A 22,433-nucleotide genomic window follows, 5' to 3' on the forward strand; every position below is an offset into this window, starting at 1 on the left:
ACATCAGTGAGAAAACAGTGAAAAAATATTGAACACCCGAAAGAAACGACACAGAAAAAAAACTCCATGCATAACAGGTATATACTTAATGTATAATACATACTGAATAAATATTTGATATGTGCATATTACTGGAGCAATCTATGTATAAATGAATGAGCTCAGTGAAAATGCGCAATTAAGTGGTGGTGGAATGTGACAGGGACACTTTATTTGTGTATTCAGATAACAATTTTCGGGAATAACGTCGAGCCCTGCACCATTGAGGCAGGTGAACGTAATCCATGGGACTCGAGGTAAGCTGTTCTTTTTTGCCCGCCTTATTGTAGACAGCAGTAGAAATGTTCTACAAGTATAGAGATTCGTCCTTTAGGACTATATGAGACGTCTGCGCGTTTATTATGGGTAAATAGCTTGGAAGACGCGCCACAGCCGATAGAAGATGAAGTTTATTTATAAGGGTTTGAGACATGGGGCCAAGAGTGCCATGGGCATATGGCTGTATGTCTTGGACTACTCTGGCCACTGCCACATGCTTGACGTCATTAGTGCAAATAATTTGCGCGTACAGCTTCATCACTTCAGTGGCTGCATTTTGACTGAGGCTAGGAGCCGGTGTACTTATAACTGCGCCTTAGAGAAGCCCAGGTGGCCGAAATTTCAGGAGCTCTCCACTAAGGCTTTTTTCATAATCATATCCATTTTTGGGACGAAAAACCCCTGGGATCAATTTATTAAAACGAATTATTTATTTAAGTAAGACAGAGGATGAAACAATCACTCGGAAAGCTTAGGTGTAAGTGACAATTGTACAGCTCAATTAAGCGCAAGGAGATCTAATAGTGACGTGCATATAACTCAAGCATTCGCAGGTTCTAGGCATCTTTCCTGGCTGCCTCTAACGGAGTAGTAATTACTATGGCACCACCTGTTTTCTACTCTCTCAGATAGCAATTTTCAGGCCTGTAAGACGAATGGCATGCGGTATTCGCCAACTATGAGTACATCTGCAAGAGGCAGGAATTCGCAACTCGCCGTAATGATTCTGTGCAGTATGACAAGAAAATAAAACTCGTTGCAGGTTCGCAGCATTGCAGACTGTCATCAAATAAGTGAGCTCTTCGACGCTATCGCGTTAAAAACTATCGCTCATTGTGGGATCATTTCGGTGTTCTTTTGCTAGGTCACACGTATATTGAGATCTCCGAGATCGCTAAAACATGCAATTCCTCGTGCAACTGCTATATGTCGGAGTTATTCGATTACTCAAATGCTGACACGTCTGGTGCGCGTGTAGTCCCGCGAGAGAATTAGTTCACTCATGCCGACGCCACCCGTTTAACCGGTTCAATCGACAACGTGCTTGGACCACCTTACAATAAATCCTATTCCCGGGCCAAATGTGTATACCCGCGTTTGCCAGGATCTCTCTAGGCAGCTCCCTTTATCTATGAGACCTTTTTGCTATAAGCAGCATTAAAAAACAGCCCTTGTTCTTGCTCCAGGCTCGTCAATTTGACCTCTGTGTGTGAGGAGCAGCTGCATTCCTCACTAATTTAAAGGAGGCCATCAATATGGTGACATATTTTTTTTTAACAAAGGCTCGTAACAAATAGAAAGAAATGGTGGAATGCAAATATTTGCTGTTCTCATGGTGACAAAATGAAGCTTTGTTGTATTCGTGGCTCATAAGCTTTGCGACATAGCTCGTCATCGTTTCACTAAGCTGTTCTTAACGTTCGGCAAGTTATATAATGAAGCGGCTGAAACTGGCTTTTCGTAAGATGGTTGCATAAAAAATAACAGATTAATATGCTTTCATATCTCTTGGAGAAACACTGTAGCGGAAGCGGCTTAGCGAGATGTTGCCGCCTGTGATGGCAGCCCGTTTTCAAGCTTGCTGCCTCTCAAAAATAGTCGGCCATGTGCAAACAGTGGTGGCGTCTTGTTTTGTGATGGAATTGGTGCCCGCCTGGTGTAAGCGAAAGAAAATTACATCCGCTAATACGGGCAGCGTCGGCTCCACGCTTACGAGTGAGCCGCCAGGTCGTTGCGTGTGCACAACCGGGATTGAAGAATGTGCTCGGCTGAGAAACGTGATGCCTCTGCGATCGATGAGTGCTTCACGTGCATGCGCGACGCGTAAACTATAACTTGTGGAGGTTGTTCCTGTTCAAAAGAGTGGTTAGAACACCCTCTCAAACTGCAGAAGACAAGCGAATTGGGCCAGGGGGGAGGTAACAATGTTAAACAGCGCTTTTTAAACACAAAGAAATAATGATGCATGCTCCTTTGTCTTGCGTTTTACAAAAAATAGTTTTATATTTTGACCATAAAGCCTTGAAAGAACAAAATCTTATCTTTCGAATTGGACTTAGTCTGTGCGAGCTCTAAAGTTTTCACTCCACTACCCGAGAGGGAGGAACTCGGATGTTAAATTGTCCACGTTGCTTCCTACATGGTCGTAACCAGGCGATGTTTGCACGTGTGCCACACACTGAGTGGTGCACCTTTGTACTGGACAAATATTTGCCGCCAATGGGGTTGCTGAGCAAGCTTTGTTGACGCGGATAAACGAAAAGTAGCATGCCAGGTGTTTAAAAAAAGCCCATACTGCAAGTGAATATAAACGCTTGACCGTCCCATCGTCTACATAGGTGTTTGAATTAGAGGGTCGCTGCTTCCAATGTATGTTCTTCATATTTACTCTCTATCGCTACTACACGTACGCACATGCATAGGAGTGCACAGAGCTCCCTATCAGGGAAGGAGCAAATGTTCATTGATTAAGCACAATAAGTGCCCCCTCTACTTAGGTAATCCATTAGGAAAATGTAGCTCTTTTTTCTTGATTGATTGATGATTCACATGTGGGGTTTAACGTCCCAAAACCACCATTTGATTATGAGAGACGCCGTAGTGGAGGGCTCCGGAAATTTTGACCACCTGGGGTTCTTTAACGTGCACCCAAATCCGAGCACACGGGCCTACAACATTTCCACCTCCATCGGAAATGCAGCCGCCGCAGCCGGGATTCCAACCCGCGACCTGCGGTCAGCAGCCGAGTACCTTAGCCACTAGACCACCGCGGCGGGGCGGCTCCTTCTTCTTACGTGACTAGTGGAGGCCGTGTTTCGCCCTCGGCTCCCTAGCCTACCCCCGCCCCTCCTATAGATGAAAGTCAAAATCATGTTGTGCTGCCTGCTCCGCCATTGGCTGTTAGCTTGTTGCACATATTGCCTGGTAAGCGCAGAGCTTTAGGCGAATAGACCGAGGCGGCACGAGTGCCAAGGCCAATGTAGACCTTAGGTTCAGCCAGGCACTTACACAATTCAGATATCCGCTACTTCAGTGGTGCTTCTAATAGGACCATGGTGTCTACCCAGGGGACCTCTAAAAGCTGTTGGCTTGCTCATCGACAACACTGCCCACAAAGTTTTTTCAACAACTGTACACCCTTATAAGTGCTTTTCAGCACCAATTAGTTGTAGCACTCTTTTTGACACTCTAGTTTACACCCTTTTGATGTATGAACCCTTTGCGTTCCGTTTGTATGGTGCTGCGGCGCAAACAGGGCGCTTTAAGCGTGTACTGTAAGGTGTCGTACCGTTTTTTACATCCTTATGAGTCAGAAGTGGTTTAGTGTGCACACAGACGCACTCGCACATGGGATGCTTTAAGCAATGTTAAAGAAATATTTAAACAAAACCAGCAAAAGGTGATACATACTCACTGTCATCACGGTTGCTTTTTCAGCAGCTACATTCATCTTAGGATGGTTGAAGACATATTTTCAGAGGGCGATGGAAAATTAAATTACCTTTGAGCTAGGCCATGATGTGAAAATAAAAAAAAAATGAAGTTCTTCTCTAGAAGAATGCATCACAGTTTGAGACGCATACAAAAATCGCCTGTTAGCAATGATATGATGCAGTGTGATTTAATGACTAAATCGAAACAAAAGCAACGATTATCGCAAAAAGCAAACCAGAATGACGTCAGAATTGAAAACAATCATTATATACATCGTAGGCGTACTTCTTCCCTACCAATTAACGTATGCATGCAAGGCGTACTATGATTGTTAGTGCTGCCCGCACTCGCAACCAACGAACTCGGTTGATGTAACTAATTTTTCACGAGTTGCAAGAGTATGCAGTTGCAATCTTGCGCGTTTCGGTTTCGCCACTGACTTTTGTTGATTGTATTACTTAGCACTGGTTGCTAGAAACCATTCTACTCAAATTGGGAAGCTATCATGAATTTCCCGTACGAAGTACTTTAACATAGCCACCTGACCATACTAAACAAAAAGCTAGTTAACTGAAATGTCTTTGTTTATGTCACAAATGATGTCTGCGTGTCGCATGTGGCGTTTTTTTCCTGTGGCAGAAAGCGTCTACCGACGAGTAGAAATATTATTTACAGCAATATATATAAAAATGAGCAAAATTAAGTTTTTAACCAGCAGTAATAGTAGGTCGAGTTAAAGGGCAAGTTCCAGCCCTCTCTACGAATAGTTCATAGCCACCTTGAAATTTTGTAAAAGCGACCACTGGTAATCACAGCGGAGTGATGCAAATTCAGCTGAAATTCAGCTAGGACAAGCCACATCGGACGCATTTTCCTTTTTCCTGTCGTTGCTAACGACTGCAATGTTAACGTTGCTCCTGAAGTTGAATTCAAACACAGCCAGCCTCATTCCACCAGGCTTTGCCACTACTTGCGGAAATCACGCAATGCGCACAACCACATCCTTCTTCGCGCAGCTCAGCTGGATTGGGTGAACAACAACGTCAACGTTATCAGCTGTGATACCGCAAACATCAACAGGCACTTGAACTATCGACTTGGCTGGTCGAACTATGTCATCAACGACTGCGGTAGTCTGTTGCCATCGCGTGGGCTCTTCACAAAAACCAGACAGTAAAACTTCGCAAGCTGCGCAATCCACAGTGGCTCCACATTCTTTCAAAAAGTCTATCCCCAGGATAACGTCATGAGTAGCATTAGGAGGAACTGCAAAATCTGCCTTAAACAGTTTAGCGCCGAAACTAACAGTTGCAGTACAAACTCCCACTGGGTGCAACGGTTCTCCACTCACTGGAAGAAACGTTATCCTAAAATTTCTCCTCATGACGGAAACAGTTGCTCCTGTGTCGACTAACGTGGATGTGGGGACACCATCTATAAGAACACTGACCCTGTTTTGTAGCATGGAAACCTTAGGAGGCATATCTGTACGCAGCTAAAAATGTCCGGCGACCTCACCTTCATTGGCGCGGCGTCTATATATAGTTTCCCGGCGGAGGAAGAAAAGTGAGACGCCGACGACCTGGTGATGGTGATCGATGCTGGCGGGAAGAGGCTGGTGGTGTCACACTCAGCACAGAAGACGGTGAATTGCTGTGGAAGGTATGTTGGAAGTCGGTTCTGTAGCAGCCGTTGGGTGGCCAGCGATAGTCTCTCCGAGAACTTGCGCGCCGTGAGGATGCCAGGGGTCGTTGACACTGTGCAGAGGTGACCGATGCCGCTCCGAGCAGAAGTGGGCTTTATGTGCACCAACGCCGCAGTAAAAGCACACAGGTGCTTCAAGTTCAACTCGTTGCTGAAGATGGTCAGCGGGATAATCTTGCCACGCTGCCCTATTTGGGGTGACCTTTGTACGAAGTCGTTTCGCGGATCAGACATATAGGTATGACGACGCAACTGCACGCAGCGTTGATGGACGCAGGCAGGGGGCCGCATGGCGTATAAGAACCATCGCCATGTTCTATCGACGGTGCAGCAGCGTCCCGCCGATCAAGTTTTTCGCGCACCATTCTCGTATTGTTGACGCCAGATCGCTGGGTGGAGGGACTACGTCGATGCTTGCGACCATTGTGACGTTAGGGGAGTCTACCAAACCTTGCTGAATTGTGCCGCGCCTTAAGGGCCTCAAATGTTTGGCAATGTCGGATGATGTCATTGGCCGACTGCAAATCATCCTTTCATATAGGGCAGTGATAGATACCCTCCGCAATGCCCTTATGGAGATGCCTGACCTTATTCTTATCAGTAATTAGTGGGTCCACACTCTTGCAAAGCTTGAGAACGTCTTCAATATACATCGTACAAGTCTCCCCAGGGACTTAAGCACATTGGCTCAAGGTCTGCTCAGCACGCTTCTTTATCAGGGTCGGATCTCCAAAACATTCCTTGATTTTGTCCACGAAATTCGCCCACGTAGTCAAATTCTCCCCATGATTTTCGTACCACATCAACGCAGTTCTCTCAAGAAAAAGTGGTACGTAGTTGCGCTGACCGGTAGTGTCCCAGTGGTTACACAGATTCACCCACCGATAGTGTTTGAGCCATTAATCGACGTCCTCTCCAGGTTTTCCAGAGAAGGGGCGTGGCTCCCTGTAATGGTGTCCATAGGTGTTAGGTGCAGCTGGTTGGATTTTGCCATCAGGGCTCATGATAACTGGTAGCGGCAGAAGTCCTGCGTGTCTGCGGCTCCGGTGAAGCTCCAGGGGTGTGTCTTCCGTCGTACTTGTCCGGTGCTCCAAGGCATTACCCAGCCCTTTCCACCAATTATGCTACGGTTGATAGATGTTTATTGTACAAACGGAATGATAGATGGTTTCAGAAGTCAGGCCTGGCCCAGAACACATTAAATTCTTTTTCCTCGACCCCACTTCAACGAAAGTGCCGTAAGAATATTGTTAAGCGCTTCGCCGATGACATTGCACTGCTGAGTAAATCAGGGGACGAATTGCAACTCATGATTACGGAGTTAGACAAGGAGAGCAGAAACGTGGGTCTTAAAATTCTTCTGCAGAAAACGAAAGTAATGTACAACAACCTCGGAAGAGAGCAGCGCTTACAAATAGTCCACTTCAAGTTGCAAAAGACCATGTCTACTTAGGGCAGGTAATAACCACGGAGCTGAACCACGAGATTAAAGTAACTAAACGAATAAGAATAGGGTGGAGCATATTTGGCAAGTACTCTCAAATTAAGACAGGTAGATTGCCACTATCCCTCAAGAGGACGGTATATAACAGCTGTATCTTGCCGGTACATAACTACGGAGCAGAAACATGGAGACTTACAAAGGGGGTTCAGCTTAAACCGAGGATGACGCAGCGAGCAATGGAAAGAAAACTGGTAAGTGTAACCTTAAGAAACAGGAGAGCAGAGTGGATAGTAGGGAACAAACAGGGGTTAAGGATATTATAGTTGAAATCAAGAAGAGGGAATGGACATGGGCCGGGCATGTAGGGCGTAGACAGATAGCCACTGGTCATTAAGGTCCACTAACCGGATTTCCAGAGGAGGCAAGCGGGTTAGGAGGAGACAGAAGGTTAGGTGGGCAGATGAGATTAAAAAGTTTTTTGGTATAAATTGGCAGCACCAAGCACAGGACCGAACTAACTGGCGGAACATGGGAGAGGCCTTTGTCCTGCTGTGGACGTAGTCAGGCTGATGATGATGATGATTGTTAAGGTATCCGCGTAAATGGTGTGATTGAAATTCTCGATATTTTTTAACTGTTAAGCAGCTTCAGCATCATTGTTGAAAAGGGTGGGTGATAACACCGAGCCCTGAGGTGTCCCCCTGTAGTCTAATTCGATTTCCTCGATGGATGCTTCCCCGATATTTAATGTTGCATTCCTGTTCGAAAGGAAGACCTTTATGTAGTCATAAACTCTGTTTCTGATGTTCAGGGAGATCAAATTCTCCAAGATCGACACGTGCCTCACGTTGTCGAATGTCTTGGCCACATCTAACCTCACCATAACCTCTGCGTCTCGCGTTGGTTTTTCTACAATAAAGTCACGTCGCACGCCGATAGTCAGAGTCGAAAAACGGTCATGGTGTACGGATACATAATATTGTCTTTCATGTACCTATGGAGCCACGTCTGTACGACATGCTTCATGAGCTTACCTACGCAAAACGTCAACGATTTCGGCCTACGATTCTCGAAACCGAGTTTTTTACCCGACTTGGGAATGAAAAGTACATTTGCGAGTTTCCACTGCTGCGGTATCGTTGTTTTAAAGACGATAGTATTTCTTGGGCACCTTCGACGCAATAGTTTTGGTCCGTCTGTCTGTCTGTCTGTCTGTCTGTCTGTCTGTCTGTCTGTCTGCCTGTCTGTCTGTACATTTGTCTGTTCACTCCTAATGACATCGGGTACTCGAAACGGCCGACCCCATACGCAGCAACCACCATTGTTCCTCAAGATTGAGCGTTCATGCTTGTGCAATTGTCAATTAAAAACATATATTGCGCATGTCTGGGGCACCATAACAACACGCATATATTCTGCAAATGCATCTCTTAGTAGAAAGAGCATACCTAAGTAATTTAAAGAACCGTGGTTCTTATCATGCTGCGCCTACCATGCAATGCTCGCACGAAACGGGGAGTGTTTCCGAGGCTTTGCTAAGACGAGATGGTGGTGGCACCTACCCGTCGCCTCGCGTTCTACACCTTATCCCCTCTGAAATGGGCGCGCACACCCGTCTCAGAGCCACGCGCTTTGTTTTCTAAGAAAACTGCCAGATGGCGCTCATAACTTACGTGTGACGTGGCCCGATGCGCTCGTTCGCCTCCGCTTCACGCTCGAGGCACTCTAACGCAGCGCCTCCAGAATACCACTCACCAACTTTCTTGCGCAGAACATTAAATAAATGTGTTGTTCACTCTCTCCACAAGCAAGACTATGGTCTTTCGACGACATTTGCAGAAACATGCAGGTATTGGGACAGTTTTTTTTCCAGCACTCCTGCATGTACATTGCGAGGTTAGCGATGGACCTATCGTTTAAATTACGGAGCATTTTGTTGGTCACGCTGTCTGGCTCTGCCACTGATATAGTCCTTAGCCGATTAGTCTTCACTCGCACCTCAGCGCCGGAGATAAGGGCGTCTAAGGCTGCGTTTTTCTGTCCTCCATGATCTGGGAGAGGTTCGGATCCGTTGGAAATAATGTATCTGCTTCGAACTTCTAAGAGTTTCTTCCTATTGCCTTCAAATTGTTATGCCAACCGTTCCAATTGCTGTTCAGACGCTGTCTTCGTAATCTCGGGATCTAAGAGGTGACGAAAAAGTCGCTACGTCCAGGCCGTACTTCGCAGCGCAAGGCTGCCAAAGGAACGATACTTGGAGCAAACCATGGAGAAAGGAAAGGTAGGAAAGGCCCTGACGTCACTCATTGTGAAGACGCGATGAAGCCGGAAGTAGGCCATATTGACTGGGCAAATTCTCCTCTCTTGTTTATATGTGAATGTAAAGCAGAATGCAGGACTCTTTCTCCGGCTCGGAAAGCACGTGGGCTGCGCAGCGCACGTGTCGTGATAATCCGAAACTAATGTTGCGGGGACTCCACACTCAGGGCCAGCGCAACACCTGCAGCGAAATCATTTTGTCCGAGTATCACCAGCGAGTAACAGCTCGCCGACAACAAAGCAAGTACAAGAGAACGCGCGCTAGATATACACTGACAATGGCGAATGTTTTCACGTCATATATTCAGCAACTATACAGACATCACCATCAGTCGTGCGCCTTCTTCCACGGTTGCATTCCGACACGAGGTTGACGCAGCACCCGGCCACTGTGCCCGTGTTCCACATGAAACTCACCGGCGTCAGCATTCTGCGACCATGGGGAATTTCCACACGGTGCAAGTGACACTTGAACGCGGTCGCTCTAACGTTGAGATTACAATGCTGGGGGCGAGTATAACAAGCGGAACAGAAAATGTGTTTTATACCGCACATGCAAGTTTTTACGGTACACATACCAAACACTAAAACACGTAAGTGCACATGGTACTCATTGCGTCTTGCTGGGCACAACAGTTTTGTCCTTTGCCACAAGAGGGAGAACTGGCCAACCATCACTGACCTACACGGCGTTTTTCGTCGTTCCGATTCATCATGTTGCCCAATGCAATTTCGCGGAACACTTCAAATGCTTCATTCGCGTTATCCCCCGCTCAATAAATGTATATGCGCTGGTTCTACACACTGTTGAAACCCCGTGACGAACAAAAGGATTTGTAAACGTTGATAAGAGTACAGTAACTGCCAGGCAAACACTGTGTAACCAATAACGCGGTGCGGAGCACGAATATTGTCCACCACGGCTCAGCAAGAGACCTGCGGAGACACACATGCCGCCGCCAGCCGTGGCCACTCACTGCTAGACCAGCCACACTGCGCAACACATAATCATTGTACCCAGTTAATATGGCCGCCATGATGTCATTTCCTCCACACTTTTCACGTAGCGCGCCGGCAGGGAATGCCCTCTCTTACCTTTCCTTTCTCCATGGAGCAAAGCGTGGCTTTTAGATGTGATTGAAAGCAGCGGTTAGCCGGCGCCTTCCGCGTGCAACACTGCCCGGCAGAGCGGCAGGCGTCACGCTAGAGCAGCGGTAGCCGCGGCGCATGTGAAAGGAACGCACGTCCGCGGGTCCTCCGACCGCTCATCGCCACGACCGCCGCCACTCGGTCGCTGGCATGTGAAACAGGCTTTAGGTGGCTGAAAGTCCGTGCGCTTCAGCGACCCCTATGGCCTAGCGTACACTCCGGAGTTTGTCGTCCGGTCGGGAGCTTCGCGGAGAGGCCTCACATCGCTCAGCCCTCGCAAAGAGGGGATTCGGCTTGTTTGGACAAGTCATGTATGTATGATGAAAGTCGGCTCGTGGACTCGAGCAGAGACGACAATGAGGTAAAGTGTCATGCAGGTAAAATTTAGAATGTATCAAGGGTCAAATCAAGGCACCCGTTTGAAGCCTACGACAAACGATTCGCTCAGTCTGGGACAATAAGTCATGGGCTGGTGGGTAGACCATGTGGGAATTGCGGTAATGTAAAGTAATCACATGGTAGGTGAATAGACACTCTCACGCTCTGTGAAAGGAAGGCAGACCGTCCACTGCCCGGTTGACGAGCGCTCTGGCTTGCCCATGAACGGCGGTATTCCCGGGATATCCACGATGCGTGGGAATCCACTAAATGGTGATTATTCATTGAGGAGGATGAAGGAATTGTAGGATACGGTGTGCAGGTGCAGGAATTCGACGCATAGCAAAATTACGAATGGCCGTTTTTGAGTCTGAGAAGATATACTCCGCCTAGGTGTGAGAAATTGCTAACGCAGTCGCTGCTTTTTCCGCCTCGATTAGTTGAGCCACTCGATCAAAGGTGGCGCTACAAAGTAATTTCTAAGCATTGTCTAGTGCTGCCACCGCAAAGGCAGGACGATTGGAGTATTCTGCTGCATTGACATAAGCGCCCGGAATCAAAGATGCGTAGCGCTTATGAAGCGATCTAGCTCTGGCTATCTACCCGTCGTGATTATGGATGGGGTGGGTAATTTCAGGCAATGGCGGTATCAGTATACTATCGCTAATGTGTTCTGGAAGTGATTTTGTGGAGGTGGTGTATCCTGTGAGGTTGATATTGAAGTGGTTTAGGATTGGGAAAGTCGAGTATAGTGGCTGATTAGGTGCGCTTCGATTAGTTGATCAATTGTGTTATGCACTCCCAACTGGATAAGACTGCTTGTAGCAGTACTCTTAGGTAAGTGCAGAGCAGTTTTATAAGCTGTGCAAATGAGAATATCTATCTGGTCCCTCTCTAGAGATGAAAGAGATAGATGAGAGAGGGAATAAGTAATTTTACAGAGGCAGAATGCTTGGAAAAGGCGGCGTGTGTCTCCTTCCACGCACGGCTCTGTGGCGATAAGAAATCCTCTTAACGACCGCGGTTATATTTTGCACCGAATGCCGTATAATACCCATGGCTATGCAATTAGAGCCGTTATTGAAAATGTGGGACCTAGAACTTTAATATTGTTTACCTAGAGGGATGAGTTGATCATCCAGTTATATGGATATTTCCGGAGGGAAATGGTCTGTTAGGCGAATGAGGAGGAGTTGAGATTCAGAAGCAGAGCAGCTGAGGCCAATGCTCCGCGCGTATTCTTGTACCGTTAGTGCTGTTCTCTGGAAGGTGTATTCAATTGTGCCACAGTTGCCCATGGGGGTCCGAAGTGCGATGTTATCCGTGTACAGTGAGTGTTGTAGGGCCGGTGTAGTAGCTAATTTTAGCCGGAAGGGGATCAGCGTTGTATTAATGAGGAAAGGAGAGAGAACGGGCCCTTGCGGAGTGTCCCGATTTGCGAGGGTGAAGGTCAAAAAATTAATCGATCCTAGCTATATCTCGACGGTTCTGTTCGTTAAAAAGGCCGCAACATATCTGTAAGGGCAGGAACCCAAGTTGAACGCTCTGAGGTTCTTTAGAATAGCCGCATGCTGGACATTGTCGAACGCTTTAGTCAAGCGCCAATATTCATTTTGTAAGATGTGGGAAGGCGCGATTTAGTAAATTCTCTTTGAGCTGTAGCATTACATCTTGGATGGAGAGTCCTGCCCAGAATCCGTTCAAGAATACGTTCAAGAACATTGACAGATAATTATTCAGTGGCACCAAACATCTCGGCAGCGGGTAATTCAAACTATCTCGGCGGCAAGTTGCATAACAGCGCCACCAACGGTGTCTAGTCAATGCGCAGGAAAAAAGCAAGAGGTAAAAACCACCGCGGCCACTTTTATTTTAAAGTTTGCACTCCCGTCGTTCCGTAACCACAACGCTCTTAGCGATCTCTTCATTTTCTCGCCTTGTTGTTGTGCTCCTCTTGTGGCGGGTGCAGCAATGCGAGCAAGTAATAAACGAGTCAGCGGCGTCCGGCGCAGCGCTTTCCCAGGAGGCCTTTGTTGTGCGCGCGTGTCCTATTGATCGGCGCTTCTCCGCTATCTTATCTCTTTGTTCCCCCTGTGCGAACTTAGCCATTCACGAGCAAGAGTCCCTCGTTTTAAGCCTTTTGTGCTATTGTTAACGCATTCTCCGACTCGTTTGCGTGGTCTATACTTCCCCTTCTCCTTCTCCTACTTTCGCCCGGGACGTCACTGCCGTGATTTGGCTTTGTGCTGTTGTGGCTCTCGGCGCTGTTCACCAGTTGTCGCGGATCGGGATTTGTCCAGTCTCTTGTGGTAGCGCGGTGTAGCTTCGGGTTGAGGAAACGAACGCTGACAAAATAGGGACAAGAAAAACAAACAGGTTTACGGCACTATTTACAAATATTCACAGGATAGAAAGGTTAAGAGTCACAAACCACGAGCGTGCTGGTTGAACTGTTACATGGTTCAGAGCGACGTCCAGCACTCTGCGGCGTCGTTTTAAGCCCTGTCGGGCTCCTCCTCTTTGAGTGGAATACCAATCACACACACACAACTGGCGAGGGGTACGAGCATGCACGGCCCACGTCAACGTCCAATATTGAGTCATGTTCACTGCACTGAAAGGTGGTGCCAGCGGGGCTCTTCCTCGTCATGTGTGTGCCGCTGCTCGATGGGTCCCAAGCTCCTGACAGCATACATCAAAGAGTCCGCCGATCTGTTCGCTCAATTAGCGGCGCGATTTGTGGTGGCCGCCGCGGTTTCTTCCAAGGAAGATGCTGTCTTTGTTGTCCTCTCTCGAACGGCTTACGTCGTCACGGCGACACGACGTCTCACCCTCCGGCTGACAGGGACAATACCTTGCGGGCATAGACAGCCGGCCGTCGGCTACTTGTTTGAGGATTAAAAGAGCGCCGCTGCCCCGTCAGCTCTGGCGCCGGTCATAACAGCTCCCCCTCGCCAGATGAGTCACGGAGGGTAGCAGTCACCGCTGCTGCTCGAAGGCACGACAAAAGGGTCCGTAGTGTAATGCCAGGAACTCACTTTCATTTGTCGCATGGTCTGCGTATTTGCCGAAAACTTCGAAAGCGTCTCCGAAACTCGACCACATGCACAAGGAAGCACTCAGCCCCCTTCGAACAAACCAAGCCAAAAGAGGGATGGCAAACCAATTTTTATTACTAGCTCTAACAAAAAGTTCACACTCAAAACTATCAGAACTCACTTGCGCTGAGAAACCAGACGTGCTACCTTCCACATTTCTCATAATAAGATGCGCGAAAAAAAATTATTATCAATTTTGATACATCAAAAGCACCCCTAGATAGATTCGAAAGAGCGACGGAGCGCGTCAGCGTTTCCATTCAATTTGCCCTTTACCTAATGCCAAAATGATATTTTCGAAGAATCAAGCTCCGCCTCACAAGGCGACTGTTCTTTGATGTAACGGTTTGCAGCCAAGTAAGGAGATAATGGTCTGTCCCTACTTTAAATTTAGCACCTCTGAGATAACACTGCAACTGATGAATGGCCTGCGCAAAGCAAGCGCACTCCTTTCTTGAAGCGCAGTAAGTTATCTCTCGAGATCCCAATTTCGGGCTCAAGTACAGCGCAGCTTTACTTGTTACCACTGTCGTCCTGACATAGAACAGCTTCCTCCTTCTTTTCATCGCTGACCACTTTCATCGGTTCTGTCCCGCTGAGAGCATCGGTCCGGAACTCGGATTCAGCAAGCGCTAAAATTGTCCTTATGTTCGTCTGTTTGCGGTCGCCAATGACCGTCTGCTACTGAGACATGAAGCTCACAAGCCTCCCGAAAGCTTAGCCTAAGCTGTGACCTAACGGCCTACCTCAAAGGTTAGGGAAAGCTTAATTATCTTCTCGTGGTCACTCGATCAATCCTTCTTCAAAGAAGGCAACAACAAAAAAGTAACAAACACTGCCTTCTAGCAGGTTTGTTCGGTTAGAGTTTCCTGCCTTTGCTAGCGCCTCTGAATAAAAAAAAACGAGTGAGTTCTTCTGAGCATTTTCAACTAATCTCATTCCTACAGCGCTGCAAAACGCACGGCACTACGAAGCAAACGCTTAAGCCTTCACAGTTGGTCTAATTATTTATTCTTACGTTACGTTCCAACACTCCGTGTACAACACACAAATAATTCTATGTGCAATACTCATCAAAAGCACTTCACAACAATTGCATAGGTTTTATGCTAAAGCCATGCAACAATGGTTCTCAATTCTCATAGCGCGCAGCGACAGCTCTACAGTGTCACGCCAAACTTAATCAATTCACGTAATCAATAGGTCTAGGTTAACATCTTCCTGAAATGCTCATTCATGCCACATCCACGTGATAGTGATGGCATACGACATTGCACTTAATCTATGAAACACTAGAAAAATAACGCATTTTCGTACTAATGATTCAAGCACTTCAAGTTGCGCGGTTTTCCTTCGGCAAACATTACATCAAATCTTGTAACCTATACAAAATTAAAATGACTCAAAGATGGATCTCCCATGTTGCACTGAATAACCATACTTAGCATGCGCGTGCAACAATTACTCAAACAGACCATGCCCCCTTTTCTACACTAGATTCGCCTGAATCGCACACGATGGCGTCGCGGTCCCGGCGATTTTCAAACACGCCAGAGGCTACGAAACCCACGAATGCTAGGCTGTGTCCTGCTGTCATGCCACAATCTGCTCTTCAGCCGGCTTTCCTGAGGAATGTGAAAGGGACGCCAGAAGCAGGGGTGAAACCAGCGCCATTTTTGTTTTGTGTTCTCCCCTAAGCTGTATTTAGCCACTCTGCCCTTTCGACTTTGACCCATCGGACAAGGCCGCCTTCCCGAAGTCGTCGAACTCAACCGCGAGTTTCGTTGGGGTAACGCACCTTGTTTCCCCCCTCTACACCTGGCTGCTGCTCTTGCCTCAATGAACGCCACCATTGACATTTCTTGAAATGGATTAACGGCCTACCCTCTCGTCTTTCTTGCGACTTAGTGGGACCTGTCCTAGGCTTACGCAGTGACGAACGCCTCCGCTTCTTCCTTTTTCTGCGATGTTTGCAAATCAGCTCGGTATTATCGCTGCACTGCAGAAGCGTTGCGTTCTTGCTCTCACCAGCCCCTGCGCTAACCATGCCTACATTTGACGATGTCGAAATGTCCTCTTGAGGCACGAAGGAGGTTTCCAGCATCTTACTGGGTCCATTAGGGCTGCTGGCACTCTCCTCATCCACGCAAGGAGCGTCTTTCGACATCATTCTCACCTCCAGACCGGCCAAGGCCTCGTTCAGAGCATACTCTACCTTGATGCATTCTAGAATACGCGGGCCCTTCTCTGGTGCGATCTCTGTTTCTAGCGCTTCATGACGCGCGTGAATTTCCGGCGCTTTGTGACGCACCTTGCTTTCAGACTCCGGTCTAATTCTTTTTTTCTTTTTGCTAACAGAAAATCCAAATCTTCTGATTGGCTCTGCTTTAACAACTTCGTAGTTGTTCACGTGCTGCTCACTGAGTCGCGAAACAACATCCGCTGCCTCGCAGGGCAGAACTGTGCGTAGCTTCTGAGACCAGGTGTCTCACTCACACATCAGTTGACTACACATTCGTTCAAAGAGCCTAAGATACAGGCCCATATCCCATGATGCCTTATATGGCTGCGTGACTTAGATATCTCGAACTCTGCATCCCTGACGAGAAGAAGTGCTCCTCGCTGGGGTCCCAACCTCTTACTCAACTCGTTATCTCGTTTGAAAAACTCTATCTCAAGGTCTAGTTTCTCGTCTTCTCCTTTTCCTTCCATCTCATTTATTATGTGTACCTCCCCTACGTAATGCCTCACGGCGGTGTGGGTGAAATGTAAATAAATAAAAATCTTAGCTACTCTTAACTTTCTTTCTATTATGAGGTCCCATTCTCCCCTTAGTTCATCATCATCAGCCCCCAAATCATTATTCGCTTTTATGATTATGGCTTTTCGTGTCGAACCCTTTGTATCGATTCCCAAGTGCTCACACAACAGCAACAAGTCTGGCTTCTGCAGCTCCCGTAAGTCCATGATCGTACTGAGTGTTCGCTACTTCCAAAAAAAAAACTTTCCGAAACGGCGAAACTGAGTCTTTCGGCAAAGTTAACTACCTGTCCTAAAATTTACCCTCTTTTAGAACCTGGTTCACTCCAAGGAAAAGCCAAGCACTCACCATACGTGATCCATGTCTCGAGACAGCTGCTTCCCTTGAACCAACTGTTGTTGTCACTTGTAGCTTCGCATCCGACCGCTGCCAACCAGTAGTTGTGGATCGCGGTGCTGAGTCGTATCCTACCGCTGCCACCAGTTGCTGCGGCTCTCGGTGCTGTTCACCAGTAGTCGCTTCGGATCCCAGCGTCGATCACCAGTTGTTGTGGCTCTCGGCGCTGTTCACGAGTTGTCGCGGATCGGGGTCTGCCCGGTCTCTTGTGGTAGCGTGGTGCAGCTTCGGGTTGAGGAAACGAACGCTGACAAAATGGGGATACAAAAAACAAACAGCTTTATGGCACTATTTACAAATATTTACAGCATAGAAAGGTTAGGAGTCACAAACCACGAGCGTGGTGGTTGAACCATTACTTGATTCAGAGCGACGTCCAGCCCTCTGCGGCGTCGTTTTAAGCCCTCTCGGGCTCCTCCTCCTTGAGTGGAACACCAATCACACACACACACAACAGGCGAGGGGTACGAGCACGCACGGCCCACGGGAACGTCCAATATTGAGTCGTGATCACTGCACTGCAAGGGCGCCAGCAGGGCTCTTCCTCGTCGTGTGTGTGCCGCGGCTCGAGGGTTCCCAAGCTCCTGACAGCATACATCGATGTGTCCGCCGATCTGTTCGCTCAATTAGCGGGGCGATTTGCGGTGGCCGCCGCGGTTTCTTCCAAGGAAGATGCTGCCTTTGTTGTCCTCTCTCGAACGGCTTACGGCGTCGTGGCGACATGACGTCTCACCCTCCGGCTAGCAGGGACAATACCTTGCGGGCATAGACAACCGGCCGTCGGCTACTTGTTTGAGGATTAAAAGAGCGCCGCTCCCCCGTCAGCTCTGGCGCCGCTCATAACAGTGCCTTCGCGCACCGGCGAAGTTCGTTCAGTGCATGGGCATCCCCGTTCACGAAGTTCATAAGGCGAATCATGCGATTTCAATTCATTTCTTCCGTGTACCTCAGAGAAACCCCGACAAAAAAGTAACCCTAGCTGCTCTTCACTGATTTGTTCCTTAATGACAAACTTGTAGAAAGTCTTTTTTTTTCTATTTTAACGTGGAAGTGTCCTGGGCCTGAGCTACCGTGGCTCCACTGTTGTATTTCGATCACTGATATGACATTTTAAATTTCAAATTAACAGATAGGAAAAAAACTTGGCAGATCCCATGCAGCTTGGGAATCGTCATTATGCGAAACGTGCTGAAGGAATGTGACTGTGTTGTAATTTTTTTATTGAGCGACAGGTCCTGAAAGGACGCTGATTATATGTATAAATGTTGCCCAACCAGACATATGTTGAAGAATTGCAGATGTTTATATCACCAGTTGGCACTTGCGCAACGATGCCAACAGGAACATTAGTACCAGCAACACCAGAAGCAATGAGCTACTATGAAGCTCTGGTGCTCGCGAGGATGTTAGCCCTGCTGTCCCTGCATACACTGCGACATCAATCAACTCCAGTGCACGGCACCTAACTACAAATGGCATTCACTCGACGTGACAGCAGTAGCAAAAGAGTACATATGTCAGTTTTATAAAATCGGATACCCAGCCCTGCAACCATTACTGATATTTCATAAACAAATGAGTGTATTTCAAAAGCAGTTCCGAAGCCTGGCGTGGCTCTGTGACTGAATGCTTGATTTGCACATATAATGCTTGGCTTTCTGGGACCCTGACATTTGTTCTTTGCATTCGGCGGGCCAACCCTGCTGATATCAGGTTTTATTCACGCGTTAAAATTGCCCAGGTGTGTTCTCATCATCCCTTGGTAATGCTAAGCTTTAATCACCTGTGGCACGTATCCGCATACCAGGGGCACATACCGACCCGTGGTTTGTGCCACTGTCCGGCGGGAAGCATTTGACGATGGGCGCGACGGGATTGTTACATTATTAACGCGATAGTGGTAAAGAGCTCGTTTCCCGAAAATTTCAGTGTTGGCCTTGGTGGCGACATTGACGTCGTTGGTTGTGAGTGAAAAATTATCATCTGATGAACAAAAAAAGCTAGAACAATGCAAATAAAACAAATAAGTAACGAAAAATTGTTAGCAGAATGGGGATCGAACCAGAGTTGTTTGGGTCCGAGTGGGATCTAACACGAGTAGATTGCGTGGCAAGCGGATGTTCTACCCCACGGCCACAGCTCTGCTTTTTTTTCTTTAATGAATGAGATTATCACCAGTAAGTACACAAAACATACCTTATCATAAGTCAGGCAAACACACACAAGCGTCAAGAACGGGAAGCCACTCCGGAACGGGGTCAAAAGTCTCGACAACACTGCGCACTTGAGCAGCTGCTTCTCGGAAGACAGATCTCGTCGACCGTGGTGGCTCGGCGTATCTATCGATCATGCGACTTTTCCATAATGAATAAAGTCCTAACAACATAAACAGGTCGTAAGGAGTACTATCAGACAGACTCTTTTTGAACGGAAGGAACCTAATACCATGGGCTGTGATTGGAAGTTCTTTTCTTATTGTTCTTTTTAGAATGTCCCAAAAATAAAAAAGCATCACGACAATGAATAGAACAATGCTCTATAGTCTCAGGTTGGTTGCAGGGTCTACAATTCACTGTCCATAGTACGTATATTGATTTTTCATTCAGCCACGTTTTGACTGGCAGCGTGGAAGTGTGCAGTTTAAAGAAAGATGTTTTTGCTGAGGGAGATATACACATTCTACGTACACGAAATAATACATCGTGACCAGACAGAAGCGACTATGGCTTTCGATAAACAGGTACGGGGAAAAGGTTATTCACAAGTGCAGCGGTTAAATTTGTTCGGTCAATAGTATACAAATACTCTAAGGTAAACCTGGCTTTCGAAAAACTGACAGTATCAACAATTTCTTTTAGGAATCCCCGCAACGCCAATTCCTTAGCAACGCTTGTTGTGACATGAATAAAAGGAAGGTGGTAATATAGACGGTTACGAAGAACCACTAATAGAAATGGGTGGCACACATCCTTGAGGTAGAAAAATCGCAACACCAACTGTCGCACGAACAAATGCACAAGGCCGAGGCCACCCTTTTCGAGTGGAAGAAAAAGATTGTCTCTTCTCATGGGTTCCCAGGAAGAGCTCCAAATAAAGCAGGCAAATATCCTATGAAAGGCCTGAATGTGTACCCAAGAGCAATGCAACACCTGCAGAATATAAATAAGCTTCGATACAAGGAATATATTGTACGCTTTCGCTTTGGCAAAAAGGGAAAGCTCCCGTCCGTGCCATGTTGCCACCTTTCGGCGGATCGTAGTTATCGCAGCGGTCCAATGTGGGCCGCTGTTACGATAGTTATCAAGAGGCACACGATGGTATTTCATAGGAGTCGCATTTCAATGAATATTTGCAAAGACCGAAGGAGTTGTAGCTCACATGCCTAGCCATAATCCACTACTTTTATAAAAATTTATACTGGTGCCAGCGACTTCACTGAAACCTAAAGTATATAGTGTTGACTGCTTCTTGAACGCTGGGTTTATCAGCGCAAAAGAAGGCAATGTCATCTGCATAAGCTAGAACTTTAACTTCCTCAGCATCATATCGGTAGCCTCTTGTGCTGGACTCATAATGGCTCCAGATAAATTGCAAAAAGCCAAGGTGACAGCTGACATCCTTGGCGTACAGATGAATTTAACTCAATATATTGGAAAGTGTGCGATTTACAATTAGACTAGTTGTGCACTTCTTGTAACAGAGTTAGATACCATTGTATAGTACATCACCCAACTGCAGGTGTCTTAGGAGCCGGAACAAAAAAGCATGCTCTACCTTATCAAATAATTTTGCAAGGTCTATGTGAAGGAAGGCTACTTGGTCCATGCTACCATCTATACACTCAAGAACTGAACGTGCAATATGAATGTTTGTCTGTATAGAGCGACCATGAATTTCACATGTTTGGGGGTCACCTACACATTTAGTAATCACTGTCTGTAGCCGATTTGTCAACAATTTAGCAAATATTTTGTAGTCAACGTTACATAACGATATAGGCCTGTATTCGTTAACTCCCTTTAATGCGCCAGGATCAGCACTTTTTGAGATTAATGTTGTATGACTCTGACAGAAAGAAGGAGGAAGTTGACCACGGTCATAAGCCTCTTTAAAAAGTTGCTCAAGGAAAGGAATCAGAAGTTGCTGAAAAGCTATGTAAAATTCGCCACTAAGGCCATCTGGGCCAGGAGTTTCGTTTTTCTGCAACGTTGTTATTGCACATGTGATTTCCTCTCTGGTTATTGGCCCCTCTACAGTGAGCCTATCATCATCTTGTAACTGAGGCACAAGGGCAATGAAGTGGTTAGCTTCTTCCTCAAAATTCTCCTGAAGCTCAGCCGCGGTGAACAAACATTTGTAATAATCTTCAAATGAGGCTCTTATTTCACATGTCTGTGCGAAGGGAACCCCGCGCCTCAATTTGCAGTATCTGTTTAGAAAGTGCATATCTCTTTTCATCCCCGAGCGATTTTTAGTGGGTTCCTCTTCAGTGAAATGGGTAACACGGGAACGAATCTTAGCTCCTCTGTATAAATCTGTATCATGTTTTTGTATCTGTGTTCGAATCACATATATCTCGTCCCCGTACAATCCCGGCTGTTGACTTTCAAAAGTATGGAGCTTATGAAGTAATTCATAAAGATAGTGCTTTTCAGCTTTTTTTCTTTGCGCTATTTCGCATGAAATACTAATTGCCTGATACTTGACTATTTCTTTTAACCTTTCGGATTGAGCGAAAATTGGCAGCTGTCGACACTGTGTTACCTCTTGTACCGATTCTTTTACTATTTTAACCAAACAATTTTCGCGCAACAACTGTACGTTAGGCTTCCATAGGTCCCAGTTTAGAGGGGTTTTACGAAAATTTTCAGGACCCCAAGAAACAGTGACTAAGCAATGGTCTGCAAAAAATACGGGCTTTACAGCATAATTATGAGTGTGAGATCATAAGCTTAGAGATACATATACACGGTCAAGCCGAGCATGAGAGATGTCTTGAAAGTGCGTGAACCTCACCGAGGAAGGTGCATGTGCTCCCACATCTATAAAATTGTGGTCATTCAATAGTTTCTGCAATAAGACTGCACTTGCATCATAACGATTTGTTATATATAAATGATCTCTAGCGTCACAAACACACTTAAAGTCTCCAAAAAGTACCAAAGTTCTGTCAGTGTTTAGTAGCGAAGTTAAAGAAAGGAAAAAAGAATTCCTTTCATTCACTTTGGAGGAAGCATAGACACAGATAAACCTCCAATTATGGGAATGAAAAGATAAGTCGCAACAAATGAGGCGTCCTTCCCCATCAACATGTAGTGACGTCAAAATATGATTCAAGTGCTTTCTAACTAATAAAAAGCATCCAGCGGATGCACCACGTGCTGGGCTGATGTATAAATTGTAATCACGAAAAACTTCCAGTGCAAGATCG

The 22,433-nt window shown here is 46.6% G+C and overlaps 1 protein-coding gene across 1 annotated transcript in view; it reads right to left on the minus strand.

The window, feature by feature from the left end:
• LOC119162950 (muscle calcium channel subunit alpha-1-like) overlaps positions 1–22,433 on the minus strand; it is a 1,445,695-nt gene that overhangs the window by 1,299,572 nt on the left and 123,690 nt on the right. The window lies entirely within an intron of this gene.

The sequence above is a fragment of the Rhipicephalus microplus genome, unplaced genomic scaffold, assembly GCF_043290135.1.
Source record: "Rhipicephalus microplus isolate Deutch F79 unplaced genomic scaffold, USDA_Rmic scaffold_13, whole genome shotgun sequence".
Classification (NCBI taxonomy): domain Eukaryota; kingdom Metazoa; phylum Arthropoda; class Arachnida; order Ixodida; family Ixodidae; genus Rhipicephalus; species Rhipicephalus microplus.